A 20,363-nucleotide genomic window follows, 5' to 3' on the forward strand; every position below is an offset into this window, starting at 1 on the left:
AAAGCTACTAACAAGAAGACGTTTTCCTTTTCCCCACTCCCTATGGTATAATATGAATATAGTTCAAAAAACACATAACAAATTCACACTTTTGTGTTTATCCTTTTGAGAATTTACAATTTTGATACTGTGGGTTTTCAAATTTCTTGATTCCTTTCAGCCAGTCTTCATATATAAATGCTGGATTTCCATAGATAGTTCCTATTGCAACTAATGACAGCATATAAATTAATCTGAAAACTGCTTCTGTTGGCCTATCTATTACAAGCCTTCCTTTTTAATGATAACCCATTTTTTTTTCCTAATGGGAAACATGACAACAAAATGGCTTTGACAATATACCTGTAGATTTTCCCCTCTAATGGCAGTTTGTATAGTTTTAAGATTATTAGCAGAAGTAAGAGAAAAAGTGGTATGCCAATGACTCAGTGGCTTTTTGTTTCATAAAAATGAATTGTGTGTGCTTCATTATACATTAAAACAATAGCCCAGCTGTTATTGACACACATTTCAAAAATGGTGATTGGAAGTTTTAAAAATGTGTAATTACCTGAGAGTTAAGAACAACCTTGTGAATCGACGATGAATAACAAGAAGTGTTTGGCAGGCCATCTAGAGTTTCAAAGAGTCATTCAACCAAGATAAAAAATGCAGATCTATTATGGGGAAAAATACAAGCTGATGAAAACAGCTTGTGTATTTTTTTGCTAATAGACTAAACTTTGCTTTAAGGAAAAAAGTGATCTTGTTCTTTATTTTGTGATAGATATTCCAAGAAAGGGGGATTTCTTACCTATTTAAGATATCCTCTTTTTTTGTCTTTGTTGTTGTTGTTTTGAGATGGTGTCTCCTGTGCTGCACAGACTGGAGTGCAGTGGCGCAATCTTGGCTCACTGCAACCTCCGCGTCCCAGGTTCAAGCAATTCTCCTGCCTTAGCCTCCTGAGTAGCTGAGATTACAGGTACACACCACCACACCTGGTTATTTTTTGTATTTTTAGTACAGACAGGTTTTTGCCATGTTGGTCAGGCTGAAATCGAACTCATGACCTCAAGTGATCTGCCTGCCCCAGCCTCCCAAAGTGCAGAGATTACAAGCGTGAGCCACCACACCTAGCCATATGACTGATACCCTTTGATCAGCCTTCTCACAGAGCTCTTAGCAGGTCACGGACATGGGTCAGAATCTCTGGTTATAGGAACATATTTTGACGTCTCTCCAGCTAAACAGGGAAGCCACCTTTACATAAATTTAGAGATCACCATGAAACTCTTAATTCCACAAACACAATTAATTATTTCTAGTCTCCTCTTACTTGCATTAGTGTTTCAGAGTTGCCACTTTGGGCAAGTGAGGCAGAGTGGTAGAGTATGGGTCACACACCTGTTCCCTATTGAAGAGAACACTGGAAAAGCAAGAACAAGCTTTCTCATGTTCTATCAAGGAAGAAAGGGGAAAGGGTCTATTCCCACCAAAGTCTGTGATAACCTAAATTTTCTGTGTATCAAGAGTTCAGATAGTCAATATAGCCCTTCACCAAAATGTCAAATATCAAGTATAGACATTAAGAAAATAAACAATGAACTTAATTAAACTTGGTTTCAAATCCCAGCTATGCCACCACTTCTGTGTTATTCTGGGAAAATTATGTGCCTTCTATGAGCATCAGTTTCAACTGTAAATATGGAGAAAAGCATCTGCCCTAACTTACAAAATTATTTTTGGTATTAAAATAATGTAAATAAAATGCAGTATCTGGCACAATTCGTACTCAATAAATATTAATGTTAATTATGATACATGAGGCTGTATATTTCTCTGAAGATTTTCGGGAGGATATTGGGTATTGTGATGAAGGGTAACAGAACACTTGATGGCCAAGTTGCTAAAAGAAACACAAGTCATATCTTCAGATTTCATATGACCCAGCAATCTTCCTTCTGGGTATATATCTGATATGGTTTGACTGTGTCTCCACCCAAATATCATCTTGAATTATAGCTCCCATAATTCCAATGAGTTGTGGGAGGGACCCGGTGGGAGATAATTGAATCATGGAGGCAGTTTCCCCTCTTCTGTTCTCTTGGTAGTGAATGTGTCTCACAAGATCTGATGATTTTATAAGGGGAAATCTCTTTCCCTTGGTTCTCATTCTGTCTTTGCCTGATGCCATTAAGGCATGCCTTTGCTCTTCCTTTACCTTCCACCTTGGTTGTGAGGCCTCCCCAGCCATGTAAATGTGTGAGTCCGTTAAACCTCTTTTTCTTTATAAATTACCCAGTCTCGGGTATGTCTTTATTAGTAGCATGAAAATGGACTAATACAATATCAAAAAAAAAAAAAGAAAAGAAAAGAAAATCAATGTATTAAGGAGATATTTGCACTCCCATTTTTATTATGACACTATTCACAATAACTAAGATATGAAATCAATGTAAGTGTCCATCAATGGATGAATGGATAAAAAAATGTGGTACATATACACAACAGAATATTATTAACCCATGTGTTTGCAAATGACAGGATCACATTCATTTTTATGGACAAATAGTACTCCATTGTGTATATGTACCACATTTCCTTCAATACATTCATCTGCTGATGGACACTTAGGTAACTTCCAAATCTTGGCTGTCGTGAAGAGTGCCGTAATAAACATGGGAGTGTAGACATCTCTTTGATACACTGATTTCTGTTTTTTAGGGTATATATCTTGCAGTGGGATTGCTGAATCATATGAAAGTTCTATTTTTAGTTTTTGCAGAACCTCTAAACCGTTCTCTAGAGTGGCTATAATAATTTACATTGTCACCAACAGTGTACTTGGGTTCCCTATTCTCCATATCCTCACCAACATTTATTTTTTCCTCCAGCAAATTAAATATGTCACGTCACTCTCTTCTGGCCTATAATGTTTCCACTGAGAATTCTGCTGGAAGATATATTAGAGACCAATTGTTATATAACATATTGTATTTGTATTTTTCCTGATGCTTTTAAAATATTTTCCTTATCCTTGACCTTTGGGAGTTGATTATTAAATGTCATCAGGTATTCTTACTTGGGCTAAATGTTCTTAGTGTTATATGACTTTTTTGAACTTGAATATTGATATCATTCTCTAGCTTTGGGAAGTTCTCTATTATAATCCCTGTGAATAAAATTTCTACCCCTCTCTCTCTACTCCCTCCTTAAGACTAGTAACTCTTAGATTTGCCCTTTTGAGGCTGTGTTCTAGATTTTGTAGGCATGCTTCTTTCTGTTTTATTTCTTTTTCTTTTGTCTCATTTGTGTATTTTCAAATAGCCTGTCTTCAAGCTCAATAATTCTTTCTTCTGCCTGATGAATTCTGATGTTAAGAAACTCTTTTACATTCTTCAGTATTTTAATTGCATTTTCAACTCCAGAATTTATTTTTATTTTTTTTTTTTTATTTATTTATTTATTTATTTATTTATTTATTTATTTTTTGAGACGTAGTCTTGCTCTGTCGCCCAGGCTGGAGTGCAGTGGCCGGATCTCGGCTCACTGCAAGCTCCGCCTCCCAGGTTCACGCCATTCTCCTGCCTCAGCCTCCCGAGTAGCTGGGACTACAGGCGCCCGCCACCTCACCCGGCTAGTTTTTTTGTACTTTTTAGTAGAGACGGGGTTTCACCGTGTTCGCCAGGATGGTCTCGATCTCCTGACCTCGTGATCTGCCCGTCTCGGCCTCCCAAAGTGCTGGGATTACAGGTTTGAGCCACCGCACCCAGCGTCAGAATTTATTTTTAATTATTTTAATCTCTTTGTTAAATTTATCTGATAAGACTCTGAATCCCTTCTCTGTATTATCTTGAATTTTTTTGAGATTCTTTAAAATAGCTATTTTGAATTTTCTGTCTGAGAAGTCACATATCTCTGTCTCTCCAAGATTGGTCACTCCAATCTTGGACACTCTTGAACATCCACAAGCATCAAGAGCATCCAGGAAAACATGACCGCACCAAATGGGCTAGTTTTCCTGGATGGTCTTAATGCTTGTGGATGTTCAAGAGTGTCTGGGCATTTAAGAGTTTGGTATTATTTTAGTCTTTGATGCCTAGCCTTGGTTGTACCCATCCTTGTTGGGAAAGCTTTCCAGGTCTTCAAAGGGACTAGGGTGTTGTACTCTACATCTTTGGTTACTGCAGCTATATCTACTGCTACACAGCCAGTGGTGCTGTGGCTATTGCATATTTGTAGAGGTACCACCTTGGTGATCTTGAATAAGATCCACGAGAATTCTCCAGATTACCAGTCAGAGACTCTTGTTCTCTTCCCTTACTTTCTCCCAAACCAACCAACCCTCTCTCTCTCTCTCTCTCTCTCTTTCTTTCTCTCTCTCTCTCTCTCTCTCTCCTCTCTCTCCCTCTCCTGATCTTGCTGGAGCTGGGGGATGAGTAACGCAAGCACCCTTGTGGCCACCAACCCTGGGGCTGTGCTGGGTCAGATCTAAACCATCACAGCACTGGGTCTTACCCAAGGCTTGTGATAACCACTGCTTTGGTACTGCCTGTGTTCACTCAGACCTCAGAGCCCTACAATCAGCAGTTGGCAAAGCCAGCCAGGATCATGTCCTTCTCTTCAGGGCAGTGAGCTCTCTCCAGTTCTTGCTGGTCTCCAAGATTCATCTGGAGCGGGGACCTGAAGTCAGAAACCTTAAGAATCTACCTAGTGCTCTATTTTACTGTGGCTGAGCTGGCACCTAAACCATGAGGCAAAGTCCTTCCTACTCTTCCTTCCCCTTTATACAAGAGGAATAGTTTCTCCCTGTGGCCACACCACCCCATGCCCATGGTGAGTACTCTCTGACGACAACCTGTATTCATTCCCTGGGCCTTCCCAGTTGGTGTCTCACTGGGTTGCATGCCCCACGATCCATGGGTCCAAGCCCAGCACAACTCCAGGACTTGTCTGGGATTGCAGTTCTGTGGCCTAGACTGCCTCTCAAGTTTATTCAGGAACCCAGAGCCCTTTAGCTCATGGTAGTGGGGCTAGCTAGAACTCAGGTCCCAACCGCTGAGATGAGTGACTGCCCCATGGATAGGGTTGGTCTAATTCTCCCTCTGTAGGTGTCAGCTGAGTTCTGCTTAGTGTTGCTTTCCCCTGTGACAGGGCAACACGGGGTTCAAATGCAAAGTCCCACAATTACTGCGCTCTCTCTTCTCAAAGCACTTAGATTCTCTCTCTGAGTAGTGTGACCACTGCAAAAAGATGAGGGTAGAGTGATGCCAGCAATTCACACTGTCTTTTCTACCCTCTTTAGTGCCTCTTTCCTTGATATAGTGTTAAAACCAGGTACTACGATAGCTAACCTGATTTTTGGTTATTATGAAGGTGCTTTGTTGTGTGGATTGTAGTTCAGTTTGTATTCCTGTCAAAAGGACAATCTGTGGAGGCTTTTATTCACCCATGCTCTGCCTCCTCCGGGAATTTTTTTTTTTACTGTAAGTTCGGGGGTACATGTGCAGAATGTGCAAGTTAGTTACATAGTTATACGTGTGCCATGGTGGTTTGCTGCACCTATCAACACATCATATAGGTTTTAAGCCCTGCATGCATTAGGTATTTGTCCTAAAATGCTCTCCCTCCCCTTACCCCTAACCTTCCATCAGATCCTGGTGTGTAATATTCCCCTCCCTGTGTCCATGTGTTCTCGTTGTTCAACTCCCACTTATGAGTGAGAGCATGCGGTGTTTGGCTTTCTGTTCCTATGTTAGTTTACTAAGAATGATGGCTCCCAGCATCATCCATGTCCTTGCAGAGGACATGAACTCATCCTGTTTTATGGCTGCCTAGTATTCCATGGTATATGTGTGCCACATTTTCTTTATCCAATCTATCATTAATGGGCATTGGATTGGTTCCAAGTCTTTGCTATTGTAAATAGTGCTGCAATAAACATATGTGTGCATCTGTCTTTATAGTAGAATGATTTATAAACCTTTTGGTATATACCCAGTAATGGGATTTCTGGGTCAAATGGTATTTCTGTTTCTATATCCTTGAGGAATTGCCACACTGTCTTCCACAATGGTTAAACTAATTTACACTCACACCAACAGTGTAAAAGCGTTCCTATTTCTCCACAGCCTTGCAATCTAACCATCTGACAAAGGTCTAATATCCACAATCTACAAGGAACTTGAACAAATTTACAAGAAAAAAACAAAACCCCATCAAAAATGGGCAAAGGATATGAACAGACTCTTCTCAAGAAAAGAAGACATTTATGCCACCAACAAACATATGAAAGAAAGTTCATCATCACTGGTCGTTAGAGAAATGCAAATCAAAACCAAAATGGGAATATTCTTAACATGAAGAAATGATAAATGTTTAAGGTGATGCCTGCCCCAATTACCCTGATTTGATCATTATACATTGCATGCTTGCATCGAAATATCATATTATCCCATTAATATGTATAACTATTATACAGCCATAATAATTAAAATTAAAAATTAAAAAAATAAATGCTCATAATTTGGGAAAATCTTTCTCTAAACCTGGTTCCTTTCTCAATAATCATATTCTAATGAAACAAAAAGGCTATTCTATGCAAAGAGTTGGAAAATCCCTTAGAGTTAAGAATAATTTTATCACATTCCCACAAGATAAGTTCCAGCCCTTAAACTGAGAGCAAAACCAACTCCCCTGGTGTTGGAATGGTTTGTGTCTTACCATAGGATATTACTCAGCTTATGTCTAAAATAGTTAGAATTTAAATGAATTTTGAAAAGGCAATTAAAACACACTATGGTTATAAAGATATATTTTTTAAATCTAAAACTTAGATCTGATATTTAATTGATGATTTGTCATTCTGTAATTTTTATATTCCTTGGCAAATTATTATAGATTATCACAAATTTAAGTTATCTGCAATTTGACATTTAGGAAATACATTTTATTATAAAGATATATTTTCTTAAGTTGTCAGTGTTTTAAAAAACTGTCAGATGTTTACCATAATTGTAGCTCAATTATACATCTCTAATGACCCATATTCAGCCTGCAGCTCCAGTGACTTTCTCAATAGGCACTACCATTTAACTTTAGTTTGAAAGCCAGAAATGTTGTCTGCATGCTATTAGTTTCAAATTTTACAGGACAAAATGCAAGGTCAGCTGTCTCACTGAGATCAGTTTGCATCTCATTAACATTGTATCTCCATAGTATGCACTTTTAGTAAGGTGTAAAACAATGTATTCTACTATTTTCATTAACTTAGTAGTATTACGTAAATTTTATCCAACTTTATTTGGCAAAGTTTTCTTTGACCTGGCAAAAGCAAATTTTGTCAGTATCTTCAAATACTTCATAAACTTCGTGATTTCCAAATAGCTGTCATTTGAATTATTACAGTCAATTTATTTTCAGCAGGGAGATAATAGTATCACTAAATTCATTAATCAATAAAATCAAAATTTGTTTCACTTCATTGTTTTCAGAGGCTTTATTTGCATTTTCCATATTTGTTTCTCTGTCCTTCCTCTCTACCCATGTACATATTAAGTGTATATATAATTATATCTGTGCAGGTATGCCATACCTATTTATATATTAAAACATACACACACAACTACGTGTAGGTGCACAGAACTTACACATTATACACATGCACACACTTACAGTTATGATCATCATTATCAGATGGGAATTGCAAATTGTTCAATATGTATAGCTTTGTTAACTTAAAAGGAACACATTCTCTTGAACATTTTTGCTATAACTGTTAGTCTCTAAGCTACATACGATGCATTTCAACTTTATGTGAATTCATATAAGTTCCTTAACCTCTCATGGCCTCAGTTTGATCATCTGTAAAAAGGCCGTAATTAAAATGTATGCCTCACATTCTTGTGAAAATTAAGGTAATTATCTTGCATAAACCACTTAGTCCCTTACTTGCCCCTTGCTTGGCAAATAGCATGTAAATACTACCAGTCATTTTCAAACTCTATATTTCATGAACTTTATGACAGCAAATTCTTCATTTTCTCTCTGATTTCTGTATCAATTCTGAATTATTTTTTCTGCATGGATAGCAGCCTCAAAATGTCAGGTCCCCAGCTACTCCATCTACCAAGGTAGCAGTTATCATATTTTTAGATTCCATGAACAGTAAGTTAAAAATGAGAACTGTGGCGTATTTTCCATATTTATGACTTTTTAAATTAATGTATTTTCCACATGTGCACATAAATGTACATATTTAAACTCCTGCATCATCCGTGATGTTCATAAAAAGAATCAAGGAATAAAGGAAAGTCAATTTAATTTCTGTCCATGTATGCAGCATATCTTATAGGTACATATAAAATGTTTTATGTTTCCAGTTGTCTGGAGTAAAACTATCATTTTTGTAAATATAATGGTGGGTTCGATGCAAAAGAGATAATGGGTGGAGTACAGTACAGTGTCCTTGAATTAACTGGAAAAAACAACAAATTGGTGATAGACATTCATACTGAAGATGGTCTGTCATAGTCAAGATTTGTCAAGTTGCATCCAAAAATTGCATGGTTACCCAGATGATAGCAGTCTTGTAGGAGGTAAAAGCACATAGCCTTCTTATTTGACTTTCTTTGTTTTCTTTTTCAAAAAATTAAATTCAAAGTTCTGACTGGAAAACCTCTGAAAAAAAATAAAAATAAAAAAGAAATTAAATAAGAGTAAAGAAAAGAGCACCTGAAGTTTTAGTAAATGCATTATATTTTGGGTCACTAGAAAATAAGTCAATATAGTTTCTCAATAAAATAACTGAAAATTATCTGTAAACACTCTTGAAATCCATTAAAAATTTTATTGTTAAACAAAGTCTAATTATATTGATAAAATAGTGTTAAAAACACCCCCTAAAATATTAAATTCTGGTATGATCACATAAGGAACATTGCATGCCCATTCTCTTCTTTATGGAGTCTCTTAAAATCTTTGCCCATTTTGTATATTGTTTTTATGTTATCATATTGAAAGAGGGCTTTATATATTTAGGATACAAGTCTCTTTAAATATCTGTTGTAGATATTTTATCCAACTCTCTAGCTAGCCTTTTCATTTTTAATACTGATTTTCAAAGAGCAAATCTTTTTCATTTGAAAACATTTCAATGTATCTTTTTTTTTACTTCAATATGTGCTTATTTGTGCTAAAAATTTTTTATGCTTTACAGCTGCAATAATTTTCACTGCATTTTCTTCTAATCTATGAGTTTTTATTTTACATTTGTTGATGTGGTCACAAGTCTAGCCACTAAATATAAATAATAGTAATTGTTACTATTGACTGTTTGTCTGCTAGATACTAGCACTATGCAAAAGTACATAAGGTGCTAAGGTACTAGAGAGAAACCGATAAAATAAATTTAAATGCTCAGAGATTTCTTCACTAAAAGGTAACATCTAAGCTGAGTAATTAGGGAAGAATGAAATTTAACCAGGCAAAGATGAATAGGAGAGGTTTAAACATTCAACATGGCAAATACCAAATGCATAAGCCAAGAGGTAACAGTAGATGGTAAGTGTGGGGAAGAGCAGGTTTAGCTTGATTGAAACTTTGCATTTGAGGGAATAAAGGCTGAGAGACAGATCTGAAATAATTAGGAAAGGTTAGATCATAAATGTCTTACACATCTTGTGCTCTGGAGTAGCATTCACAGCGAACACAATGGGAAACTATTGAAATGCTTTAATCAAGAAAGGGATCTAACACATTTCAACTTTGGGGGGAAAAAGCAACACAGGCCGTCATGTTCCAAATGAACTTGAGAGAGAATATGTAAGGAGTTATTTTAATATTCAGTGATAGAAAACATGGGAGTCTATAGATAATTTGAGGAGATGGGGTATTGAGATAATTCGGAGAGATATTTGAGGACACCAAATTAACTGGATTTTGTCACTGACTCATTGTTAGGCAAAGGGATGAATAAAGGTTGACCTGAGCAAATGTGTGAATACTCTTTTTTTTTTTTTTTTTTTTTTTTTTGAGACGGAGTCTTGCTCTATCGCCCAGACTGGAGTGCAGTGGCGCAATCTTGGCTCACTGCAAGCTCCGCCTCCCGGGTTCACGCCATTCTCCTGCCTCAGCCTCCCGAGTAGCTGGGACTACAGGCGCCCACCACCACGCCCGGCTAGTTTTTTGTCTTTTTAGTAGAGACGGGATTTCACCGTGTTAGCCAGGATGGTCTCCATCACCTGACCTTGTGATCCTCCCGCCTCGGCCTCACAAAGTGCTGGTATTACAGGCATGAGCCACCGCGCCCAGCCAAATGTGTGAATACTTCTAACATTCACTAATATAAAAAATACATAATGAAACACAGATTTGAGAGGGAAAACATCATTGGTTTATCATGTTTGAGGTAACAAAATATCCTCCTGGTGTTGTATGCAGCAGGTAGCTGATAGCATAGGTACAAATCATATGGTAATACAATTATGTGTACATATAAATTTAGGAAGTGTCAAACATATCAATGGTGTTTAATTATTTGGGAGAAGACTATCAGAATCCCTTTGCTTGAGTGCCAGAAAAACCTGCACTTACATGGATTACATTGATACGGTGATAAGTATTTACATGTCTGTTCAGAGCTATTGTAACTGCATCAGGCCAATCTGGTTCAACTTTTACATTACAAAGTTATGAGTTGTTTTATAGTTGCCATGGACTCTCAGGTTGAAGTTCATGCAACCTGAGCATGCGCAGATGTAGCAAGTATGCAACCACAGGGGGAACCTAGGTGCTCAGTCTGAAGAGCGGGGACTGAATTTAGAAGTGGACACCCCATGGCAGGATCCAGGATTCAGTCAGATCAAGCTCTGGTGTAATCTCATGGCAGGACCAGTCAGATCATGCCCCTTAGCACCATCTCATTATAAGATCCAGTCAGATTACATTTCATTACCCTATGTTTATAAAACCTGACCCAAACTCAAGCTTAGGGAGACAGATTTGAGCATATCCTCTTGTCTGCTTGCCAGTTGACTTGAAATAAAGCTTTTCTTGGGTCGAAAGTCTGTGCCATGGTATTGGCCTCTATGCACGTCAGGCAAGGAGCCCATTGATTGCTTGGTAATATTATGGCTCTTTCAATATCACAAAATGTAACAGATATTAGTTTGTGTTTGCTGCACAAATAAACAAATTAGTGAGTTAATGAATACGTAAATAAATGAGACATAAAGAGTAAAAATGCCCATTTTATGATATAGCCTCAAATTCTCACAGCATGACTTTAACTGCAATCTGTAAGTTCCTAAGAGCCCAAATTCAAGGGGAGAATTAGACTCCACATTTTTATTAGAAGAGCCACATATATGTACATGGACGGACAGCTGATATCAGCCAACTATGATATAATATATTATACTAGTTTACTGTGAGTCCAAAAATATAGGTCTTAAAAAATAGAAAAAAGGAAAAGACACTACTTGGTGATACGCATTTCAGTAATCACTGAAAGTTGGTTGCTAGTCTCCTTGGCAGCTGATTCAGGAAGATAAGTATGCCTGGCCATTATTCAACAACGCATACTTCCAAAGCGATTACTTCAACTGAAGAGAAATACTACAATGTACTTTTATAATTCACTGTATCTTTGATCATTGATCTTATGTTACATGATAAATATACAATGTGGAGAGGTCTGAAGTTAATTGCTTTAGAATTAAATTTATATGCTAAACATAAGTCTACGAACGAAGATACTTCATTCAGAATTGATGCCTAAGAAAAGGATCCAGTACAGAGAATATATTATATTTAGAGGTTAATACATTTCTTTAAAATTAATAAATGAAAAATAAAAAATTGTGTGTTTGAAGAAATCACATATGTAATAGCTGGGACAGATCAGACCAATGAAATAGTGGATACCTCTCCTTTAAATATTTTGTATGCAAGTAACAAAAAAATGTATACTAAGCTTATAAGAATTTTAACAATTCAATTTAACGTATGGTCTAACTTTCACTACCAGTCGTGCCTAAAATGTCTTTCAGTAGTTTGTGGAAAGTCTTAATCTATGCTACTTGAAGGGTAGTTGATGGGCTATGCCAACCTAGGGAAGGGTAGTTTTCAGTCTACAGATATGTTTAGAAACTTTTACAGCCATTGATTTTCTCATGATAACAAAAGATGTAATCAGTTATTCATTTTAATCATATTTTATAAAAGGATTGGTTTGCAAACTTTTAAAATTAACAAATAAAACATGTGTCTTCATCAAAGACTAGTTTGAAAAGCATTACATCTAGTCTATGTTTTATACATTAAATACACTCATACCTTCTTACCTTACATTAGTGTAACTTACTGTATTTATTGCTATTTATTTATTGTATTTATTGCTGTATTTATTATAAACTCTTACACTCAAAAATTAACCTTTTTTCCATAAGTTATGGGGGTTCAGGTGGTATTTGGCTACGTGAGTAAGTTCTTTAGTGGTGATTTGTGAGATTTTTGTGCACCCATCACCCAAGTAGTATACACTGCACCATATTTGTAGTCTTTTATCTCTTACCTCCCTACTCTTACCCCAAGTTCCCAAAGTCCATCGTATCATTCTTATGCCTTTGCGTCCTCATAGCTGAGCTCTGACATATCAGTGAGAACATACAATGTTTGGCTTTTCATTCCTGAGTTACTTTGCTTAGGATAATAGTCTGCAATCTCATCCAGGTCACTGAAAATGCCGTTAATTCATTACTTTTATTGGCTGAGTAATATTACCTCATATCAATATACTACAGTTTCTTTATCCACTCATTGATTAATGGGCATTTGGGTTGGTTCCACGATTTTATTATTGCGAATTGTGCTGCTATGCACATATGTGTTCAAGTATCTTTTTGGTATAATGACTTTTTTTTCCTCTGGCTAGCTACCCATAAGAGGAATTGCTGAATCAAAAGGTAGTTCACTTTTAGTTCTTTAAGGAAACTCCACACTGTTTTCCATAGTGGTTGTACTAGTTTACATCCCTACCAGCAGTGTGGAAGCATTCCTTGATCACAACATCCATGCCAACATCTAGCGTTTTTGTATTTTTCAATTATGGCCATTCTTGTAGAAGTAAGGTGGTATCACATTGTGATTTTGATTTGTATTTCCCTGATCATTAGTTATGTTGGGCATTTTTTCACATTTGTTGGCCATTGTATATCTTCTTTTGAGAATTGTCTATTCATGTCCTTAACCCACTTTTTGATGGGATTGCTAGTTTTTTCTTACTGATTTGCTTGAGTTTGTTATAGATTTTGGATATTAGTCCTTTGTTAGATGTATAGCTTGTGAAGATTTTCTTCTACTCTGTGGGTTTCCCCTATACTCTGCTGACTGTTCCTTTTGCCATGCAAAAGCTCTTTAGTTTAATTAGCTCCCAACTATTTATCTTTGTTTTTGTTGCATTTCCTTTTGCGTTCTTGGTCGTGTAATTCTTGCCTAAGCCAATGTTTGAAATGGTTTTTCCAATGTTATCTTCTAGAATTTTTATAGTTTCAGTTCTTAGATTTAAGTCTTTAATCCATCTTGAGTTGATTTTCATGTAAGGTAAGAAATAAGGACGCCTTTATGACCTGTCAGTGTTAATATAATGTGATTTTATTTCCATTCTTTATAATTGATGCATAATATTCATTGAATAAATATACTATCATGTATGTAATACAACTCTTCTATTGAAATAATTTAAATATTTTCCAATTTTTTTATTGTGGAAAAATACAGTAAAACCTTTCCACATATGTCTTCATACATATACGTGAGTTATGTTTAGGACAGATTGTAGAAGTGTATGTACTAGCTTAATATATGCACGTAATTAAAAGTCAGTCAGATAATGACCAATTTCCTTCCAAAAATTGTTTATCTTTCAATTCTGGCTGTGATAAACTAGTTTGCAGCAGAGCAAACTTCACATCAGGAAGAACTAGAAAACTAGATATAATTTTAAAAATCTATTTAAAGGCATTGGAGAGAAGTCAAGGTAGCCAGAGAATGTGGCATTTACTTCATCTCTCTGGGAACACTCAGAGGATAGAATATTCATTGAAGTGATTTCCTGAATTCTACAACTGTGTTTTCTTTTGAAGCATCATCTTTTTCATAAACAAAACCAAGTATAATACAATGTAGGTTATTCTTATTCTTTTCTATTGATTACGGTTTTAAGTCAAAATAAGGGCCATGTCTACTCATAGACCATTAGAGAAAAGAATGTTGTGTGATTCCAGGGTCTGACACTTAATAGTTCTTGAAGAATTGGTCAATTTCCTTCAACTCCAGGAGCCTTGCCTTTTTCACTTGCAAAATGAGGATAATAAAATGTAACTCACAAAATTGTTAGGAGGAAATGCACTATGAAATGTAAAGTTATAAAAGTTCTTAACTCACGAATAAGGGTCACTCAGATAACATTAACCTATTTCCTTGTCATTTTTTGGATTTTCTTTGACTTTGTTCAAACTGATTTTAGGTCTTCTTTCTCTCTGCAGGACAGTGAGCTGGACAACACTGCTTTATTATTTCAGCTGCTTCGGAAGGAGGTAAGTTAAAAGCCTTCCAGGCTTGGTTGCTTTCTCTACAAGGAGCCTGCTTACTCATTCTTAGTGGGAAGTCTGTTTCATGGGTCAATAATGGATTCTGTTTTCCTGGAGTTTAGTCAATTGCCACAGGTCTGAGGCAGTTTGGGCCTTGATGTCAGTGCTTTTATGCTTTGATTCCAGCTGGTGAGCTTGCCTGTTTCTTACTATGTAATCTTAGATTGTGGAGTTAAGAGATACGCATATATCTAGGAGGCTTATGAAAACACTCATGCTTATTTGCATGCAGTTGGTAGTACATGACAGACATTTCTCCAGCTCCCACAAGTATCAAGACACTAGGGAGCTGCATGGGTCCTTACGATAGCTTCTTACCCAGCTCGACCCAGAAAAGCGTGTTGCTTACTTGTCTTGCCGCGCTACATCTTCTGCTAAAACCTCTAGGTAACCAGTGGTTTGCTAGTTTCCTTCAGCAGCGTTCATGTGTTTTCAAGGAATCTAAGAGTCCACGATCAACGCCACTAACACATCCCCAGGCAAGATATTGTCTATTGACTTTCCAGTCCCATTTCAAAAAACACATGTATGGTTGTCCTTTGTACAGAGCCTTGTTGGGGAGCACTGGAATTATTCACTATTTGGAAGAGTCAATGAAATTGGCCCAAGGAATTAAATTAATTAGGGTCATTTTTAGTTACTGCATTTCTAAAGCATGTCACCTTCTTTCATATGAAGGTGAAATGTGATATGATGTCACATTCTTTAATATATCCCCATGACATAATTTATCCAAGCCTTAATTCTGCAGTGTCAACGGGCTTTTACAATGTGGGTGGCTTTTCCAGCATTCACTTCCTGCAGCACCCATGACTTCCTCAGTGCCCAGTGTCTGCAACATGGGCAAAGTTCCAGCGCCAGGCTCTCGTAGTGCGTACAGTTTCTGCAGTGCTCAGCATCTGCAGTGCTCAGCAGCCACAAGCTCCTAGTGGCCAGAAGCTGTTATCAGAAATCTAGGTGACCAACCATATTGGTTGGCTCAGGACTGGGGGTGTTTGTGACATATAGGGCTTTATACTTTAAAATTAGGCATTTTTGGACAAGCCAGGACAAGTTAGTCACCCTATGGAAAATACCTCTGCCCTTGGTAGTTTAGTAGCTTCTGGTGAGACAGGGATACCCCGTCCCCCACACCATGAAACCTTCCCCAGAACCCTAGAAAACATGTTTAATTTCTGCTAGCACAGTGACTTTTCTCCTATACAGTGGACTTGTTTATGACCTCCAGAGCCAAGCAGGTTCCTCCTTGAGCATACTCTCTCAGTCCAAGATATAGTGATGGATCCGTATATCTGCTAGCCCCACACTGCTTAGCGTTCTCCTTACTTCTTCTAGCCAATATCTCATTACTCCAGTTTCCTATTATAGTTAAAAACACTTTGTATGAAATCTTCCCTGTTCAAATTTCTGTTTTGTTTCTGTTCACTGTTTGAACCCTGACTGATACAGATGGTACATTCATTTTTCCCTTGTTGTATTGAAGAATACTTGGCAAGTAAAAATTGTATATATTTAATGTATACAATATTTTGTGATGTTTATATATAAATGTATTATTAAATGATTATAACAATCAAGCTAATTAACATATTCATTCACCTCACATAGTTAGGAGTTTGTGTGCATCAAAATCACTTTTTAACTAGCACTGAGAATACTTCCTGGCACATAAGAGGTGCCAAATACACATTGCTAGCTAAATCTATTAGCATGTGTATTATGTTGGTATCAAGTTTACCCATACCTCTCACATAATTGGACAAGAATTCATTTAAAAGGTTGCATGAAAATATAGAACTTTTTGTAATCAGATGATATTACACTAAACAGAAGAATATAAAAAAACAAGAATCGTGCATTATTTTTTTTTCCATCTTGTTACATCCCAGATGATAAAATTTTTGTCAGAACCTGAGACAAGAAAATTTCCTGCTTAAATATTTGGGGTTGGGGAGCGGAATAAAGTCTTTTAAAAATGTACAGTTGTTGACTTGAGAGATAAAATGAAGTATAAGCTTCCTAATTGTTAGAACTTATAGCCTTCTCAATGTACATCAGATTCACAAGAGCTGAAATAGGACTTGGCATTATCAAACCTCAAAGCTTAAATTTAGGACTTGGAGTATCATCAGAGTGAGGAGTAATAATAATATCCCCTCATGGTCATTGGAATAGGAAACATCACTCCAACAGGTGAAGTCTTAGAATTAGAATATTGTCACAGAAACACATTATACTGTTCAAGGAAATTTAATGTTCCCATTGAAATATTAAGTTGGTGCAAAAGTTATTGGGTTCTTGCCTATTAAAAGTATTGTCAAAAACTGCAATTATGTTTGCACCAACCTAATATTTGCTCCATGGAGAATACAGTAACTCCTTCAGCACTCATATAGACCTTACATTTCTTAACAAAGTACTACATTGATTTGTCCTTAGGATTTATGATAGAGGATACCCTTTTTTGAGATATTGCAAAAGTATGCTGCTTATTCTGAGGACCTCTTTTGACTTACAACCGTATTCATGTTCTCTCTTCTTGTATTTTAGTCTTTGGTTCTTTTCTCATTATCTATTTTCTGTCTCAGATGTTGCCATCTTTTGTTGCCTGATGACTTGAAAACCATTGTTTCCTTAGTTTTGTCCAGTTTTTTTTTCTTTTTTGTATCAAGTAGGAAGGTAAATCTGATCTGTGTTCTTCAACCTTATCTAGAAGCTACTCAAAATTTCGTCTATTATTATATTATTCAGGGAACTGAACTAGGGGTGTAATTTTTAATTTCTTAAAATTTATTCATTTTAAGCCACATTTTCACAGATAGGGAGCAATGCAGTATAACACACATGGCTAGTGACCCAGGATGCAAATCAGTTTACAAGGTTTGGTTAGTGAAACATTTTTCCAAGTTAGTTTTAAAAGACTGTAGTGATGCTAGATATGTGTGTAGGTAAATATGCACTGAAGTTTCTAATGCCCAACTCAAGAGGGCCTTGCAGTTCCTATTAGATGAGTAACCTCAGCTCAGCTTTGAGACTTTTCAACCTCAGCATCATGTTTTCAGAAGTTTCTTGTTTGGTGTGAATCAGATTTTATTGTCCTACCTTAGAAATCAAAGAAAATTGGGGGTTGGGAGGAAGAACTTGCTTGTCTTCCTGTGTTCTTTACTTGTCAAGAATTGTATGGACAGTGTAATGTTAACAGAAAATTAGTTATAGTGATGGTTTTGAGATAAGACTAAAGAGCTAAAAACAAAAACAAAAACAAAAAACCAAACAGCAAGATCTCCAGTGGCTTGAAAGATTTAAAGTTTTGCTTTATTATTTTAATATTGAGGACTTACTGAAATCATCTGAAGACAGGAATTAAAACATCTGACCTGTATTTTGAAGGATAAATTTGGCAGCAATCTCTTTAAGCACAGCACTTTTCCAAGGCCAAATGAAACATGTTAAAGTGACTTTTGTTCTGTGTATTAGTCCATTTTCACACTGCTGATAAAGACATACCCGAGACTGGGCATTTTACAAAAGAAAGTTTATTGGACATACAGTTCCACATGGCTGAAGAGGCTTCACAATCACAGCGGAGGGCAAAGAGCAGCAAGTCACATCTTACATGGATGGCCGCAAGCAAAGAGAGCTTGTGCAGGAAAATTCCCCCTTGTAAAAACCATCAGATTTCTTGAGACTTACTCACTCTCATGAGCACAGGAAAGACCTGCCCCATGATTCAGTTACTTCCCTTCAGGTCCCTTTCACAACACGTAGGAATTCAAGATGAGATTTAGGTGGGGACACAGCCAAACCATATCATTCTGGAAAAAAGCAAAAATAAAAATAAAAACGTAAGTCTTAGCAAAGCAATCTTTGTAAAGAAAGACATTTGAGGCTAGGTGCTGTGGCTCACATCTGTAATCCCAGTGTTTGGGGAGGCCAAGTTGGGATGAGAGGATCATCTGAGGCCAGGAGTTCAAGACCAGCTTGGGCAATAAAGTGAGACCTTCATCTATTAAAATAAAAATGCATTTGATAAATGCTTCTGCTCATGTGTTTAGAAATGTTTTTCATTGTATAGGTATTTTTTTTAGAAATGTCACAAGTGGCATGCACTTCAAGAGAGTATTCTCTTTCAGGCCTGAATTCTTCCCAAGTTCACAGCTATAGTATGACACTTGATTTGGAAAGTTTTCAAACGTGCTTTCTTAACTGTGTATAATTTTCAAGTGGAAAACAAGCATGAGTGAAGCAACAACAATAATAATAACAACAACAACAGATTTTGAGAAATCGAAGTTGTATTTTTTAAATTTCTCTATCAAAAAATGAATTGGTAGAAGGTTATTAGGAAGTGAGTACTAAGAACTATATTATCAAGGCCTAAGTTAATTGCATTTAAAATATTATACTTTCTAAGAGATGGGATGTTTCTGAGAAATAATTTGTATGTATATAAACAGTGTTGAACTCATAAATCATTTGGCTGTATTTTCAGTTCACAAAATGTGATAGAATGCTTAGTCTACTTGGTGTATGGCTGTGCTTATCGTATCCATACGTTTGGGGAATATTCTGTAGTCATCATATATTACTACACAGGATTCTTCCAGGGAAGACTGATTCATGCATAAGAAATGATATTATAGCTATTTCCACAGGGGAAGGGAAAATTTGGCAAACTAAACCAAGATACTGCATACAGACTTATATTCTTTACAATTAACTTTGAAATGGGAAATTTTATTCTTTTACTTTTTCACCTTTACTTTCTGGATCTCCTTTAGGAAAGATGAAAGTGGATGTACAGGACTTAGCATCTGATAATTTTGGAATTAGATTTCTATTCTGTAACCTTGACAAGTCACTTAATCTAATTTTATATAATCATTTTTGTACAAATTAAGATTCATAATTATCAGCAATAGCTGGTTTGTGAATTAAAGCAGATAATATAACAATTGCATAGCATGTCTTATAATAGATTTTACAATATGTGCTTGGATTATATTCCACTTGAATCTTAGGTATAATTAGGTCTAAAACGCTAGTTTCACAAACTTAATTTTTCAAATTGAGATTTCTGAGGTATTTTGCTCCTCAGTAACAGTAGGACAGAATAATGGGTGTGAAAATGGTTTGAGGAAACCTATCCATATCATATATAGTACATTCCACATTACACTAGGTGTGTTTTAAGCTCCACACTTATAATTACTAAAATAAAATGATAAGAAAAACTATAATAATATAGTAATAATTGTTTTATAAGAATTTAGGGAGAGAATTCAGACATGAATGCAAACATTTTTATACCAGTTTTCCTAGGAGGAAATATGGGTTGGTTCTTTGGCAAATAATAATGATAATGCTTTACATTCTTACAACTCCCATTGTCTTAAGAACTTCCTGCACTATGCGAAGAAAGATCAACAGGTGTCATCTGAGGTGAAGTGTTTGAAGGAAGAGTGGTTTTTCAATTATGAACGCGGAGAGCTACAAAAGGTCACAGAACACAACAAGTAAGGATAGACGTAAAGCTGTGAGAGAGAATGACATTTTAGGAAACCTGTAATCCAGTTTTACAGCATTGTTTTCATTCAAACAATACTCTTCAAATTATTCTATAAACTAGGCATTCCAGTAGGCAACATCATAGGACGTCATAGTCAATGTACAGTTAAGAACTGAAATGTAAAAGTGGTTACCCACCCCCTAACAAATTGAAGGGTCTGCATC

General features: G+C 36.3%; 1 protein-coding gene and 1 long non-coding RNA gene across 2 annotated transcripts in view; one reads left to right on the forward strand and one right to left on the reverse strand.

Moving 5' to 3' along the window:
- Positions 1-14,820, forward strand: part of LOC126933860 (uncharacterized) — a 281,689-nt gene extending 266,869 nt beyond the window's left edge. Inside the window, exon 3 of the long non-coding RNA XR_007718749.1 lies at positions 14,526-14,820. This is a non-coding gene — a long non-coding RNA (uncharacterized LOC126933860). The remainder of the gene's footprint in view (positions 1-14,525) is intronic.
- The window catches only part of LRATD1 (LRAT domain containing 1), a 912,369-nt gene that overhangs the window by 784,219 nt on the left and 107,787 nt on the right, over positions 1-20,363 (reverse strand). The window lies entirely within an intron of this gene.

The sequence above is a fragment of the Macaca thibetana genome, chromosome 13, assembly GCF_024542745.1.
Source record: "Macaca thibetana thibetana isolate TM-01 chromosome 13, ASM2454274v1, whole genome shotgun sequence".
NCBI classification, from domain to species: Eukaryota; Metazoa; Chordata; class Mammalia; order Primates; family Cercopithecidae; genus Macaca; species Macaca thibetana.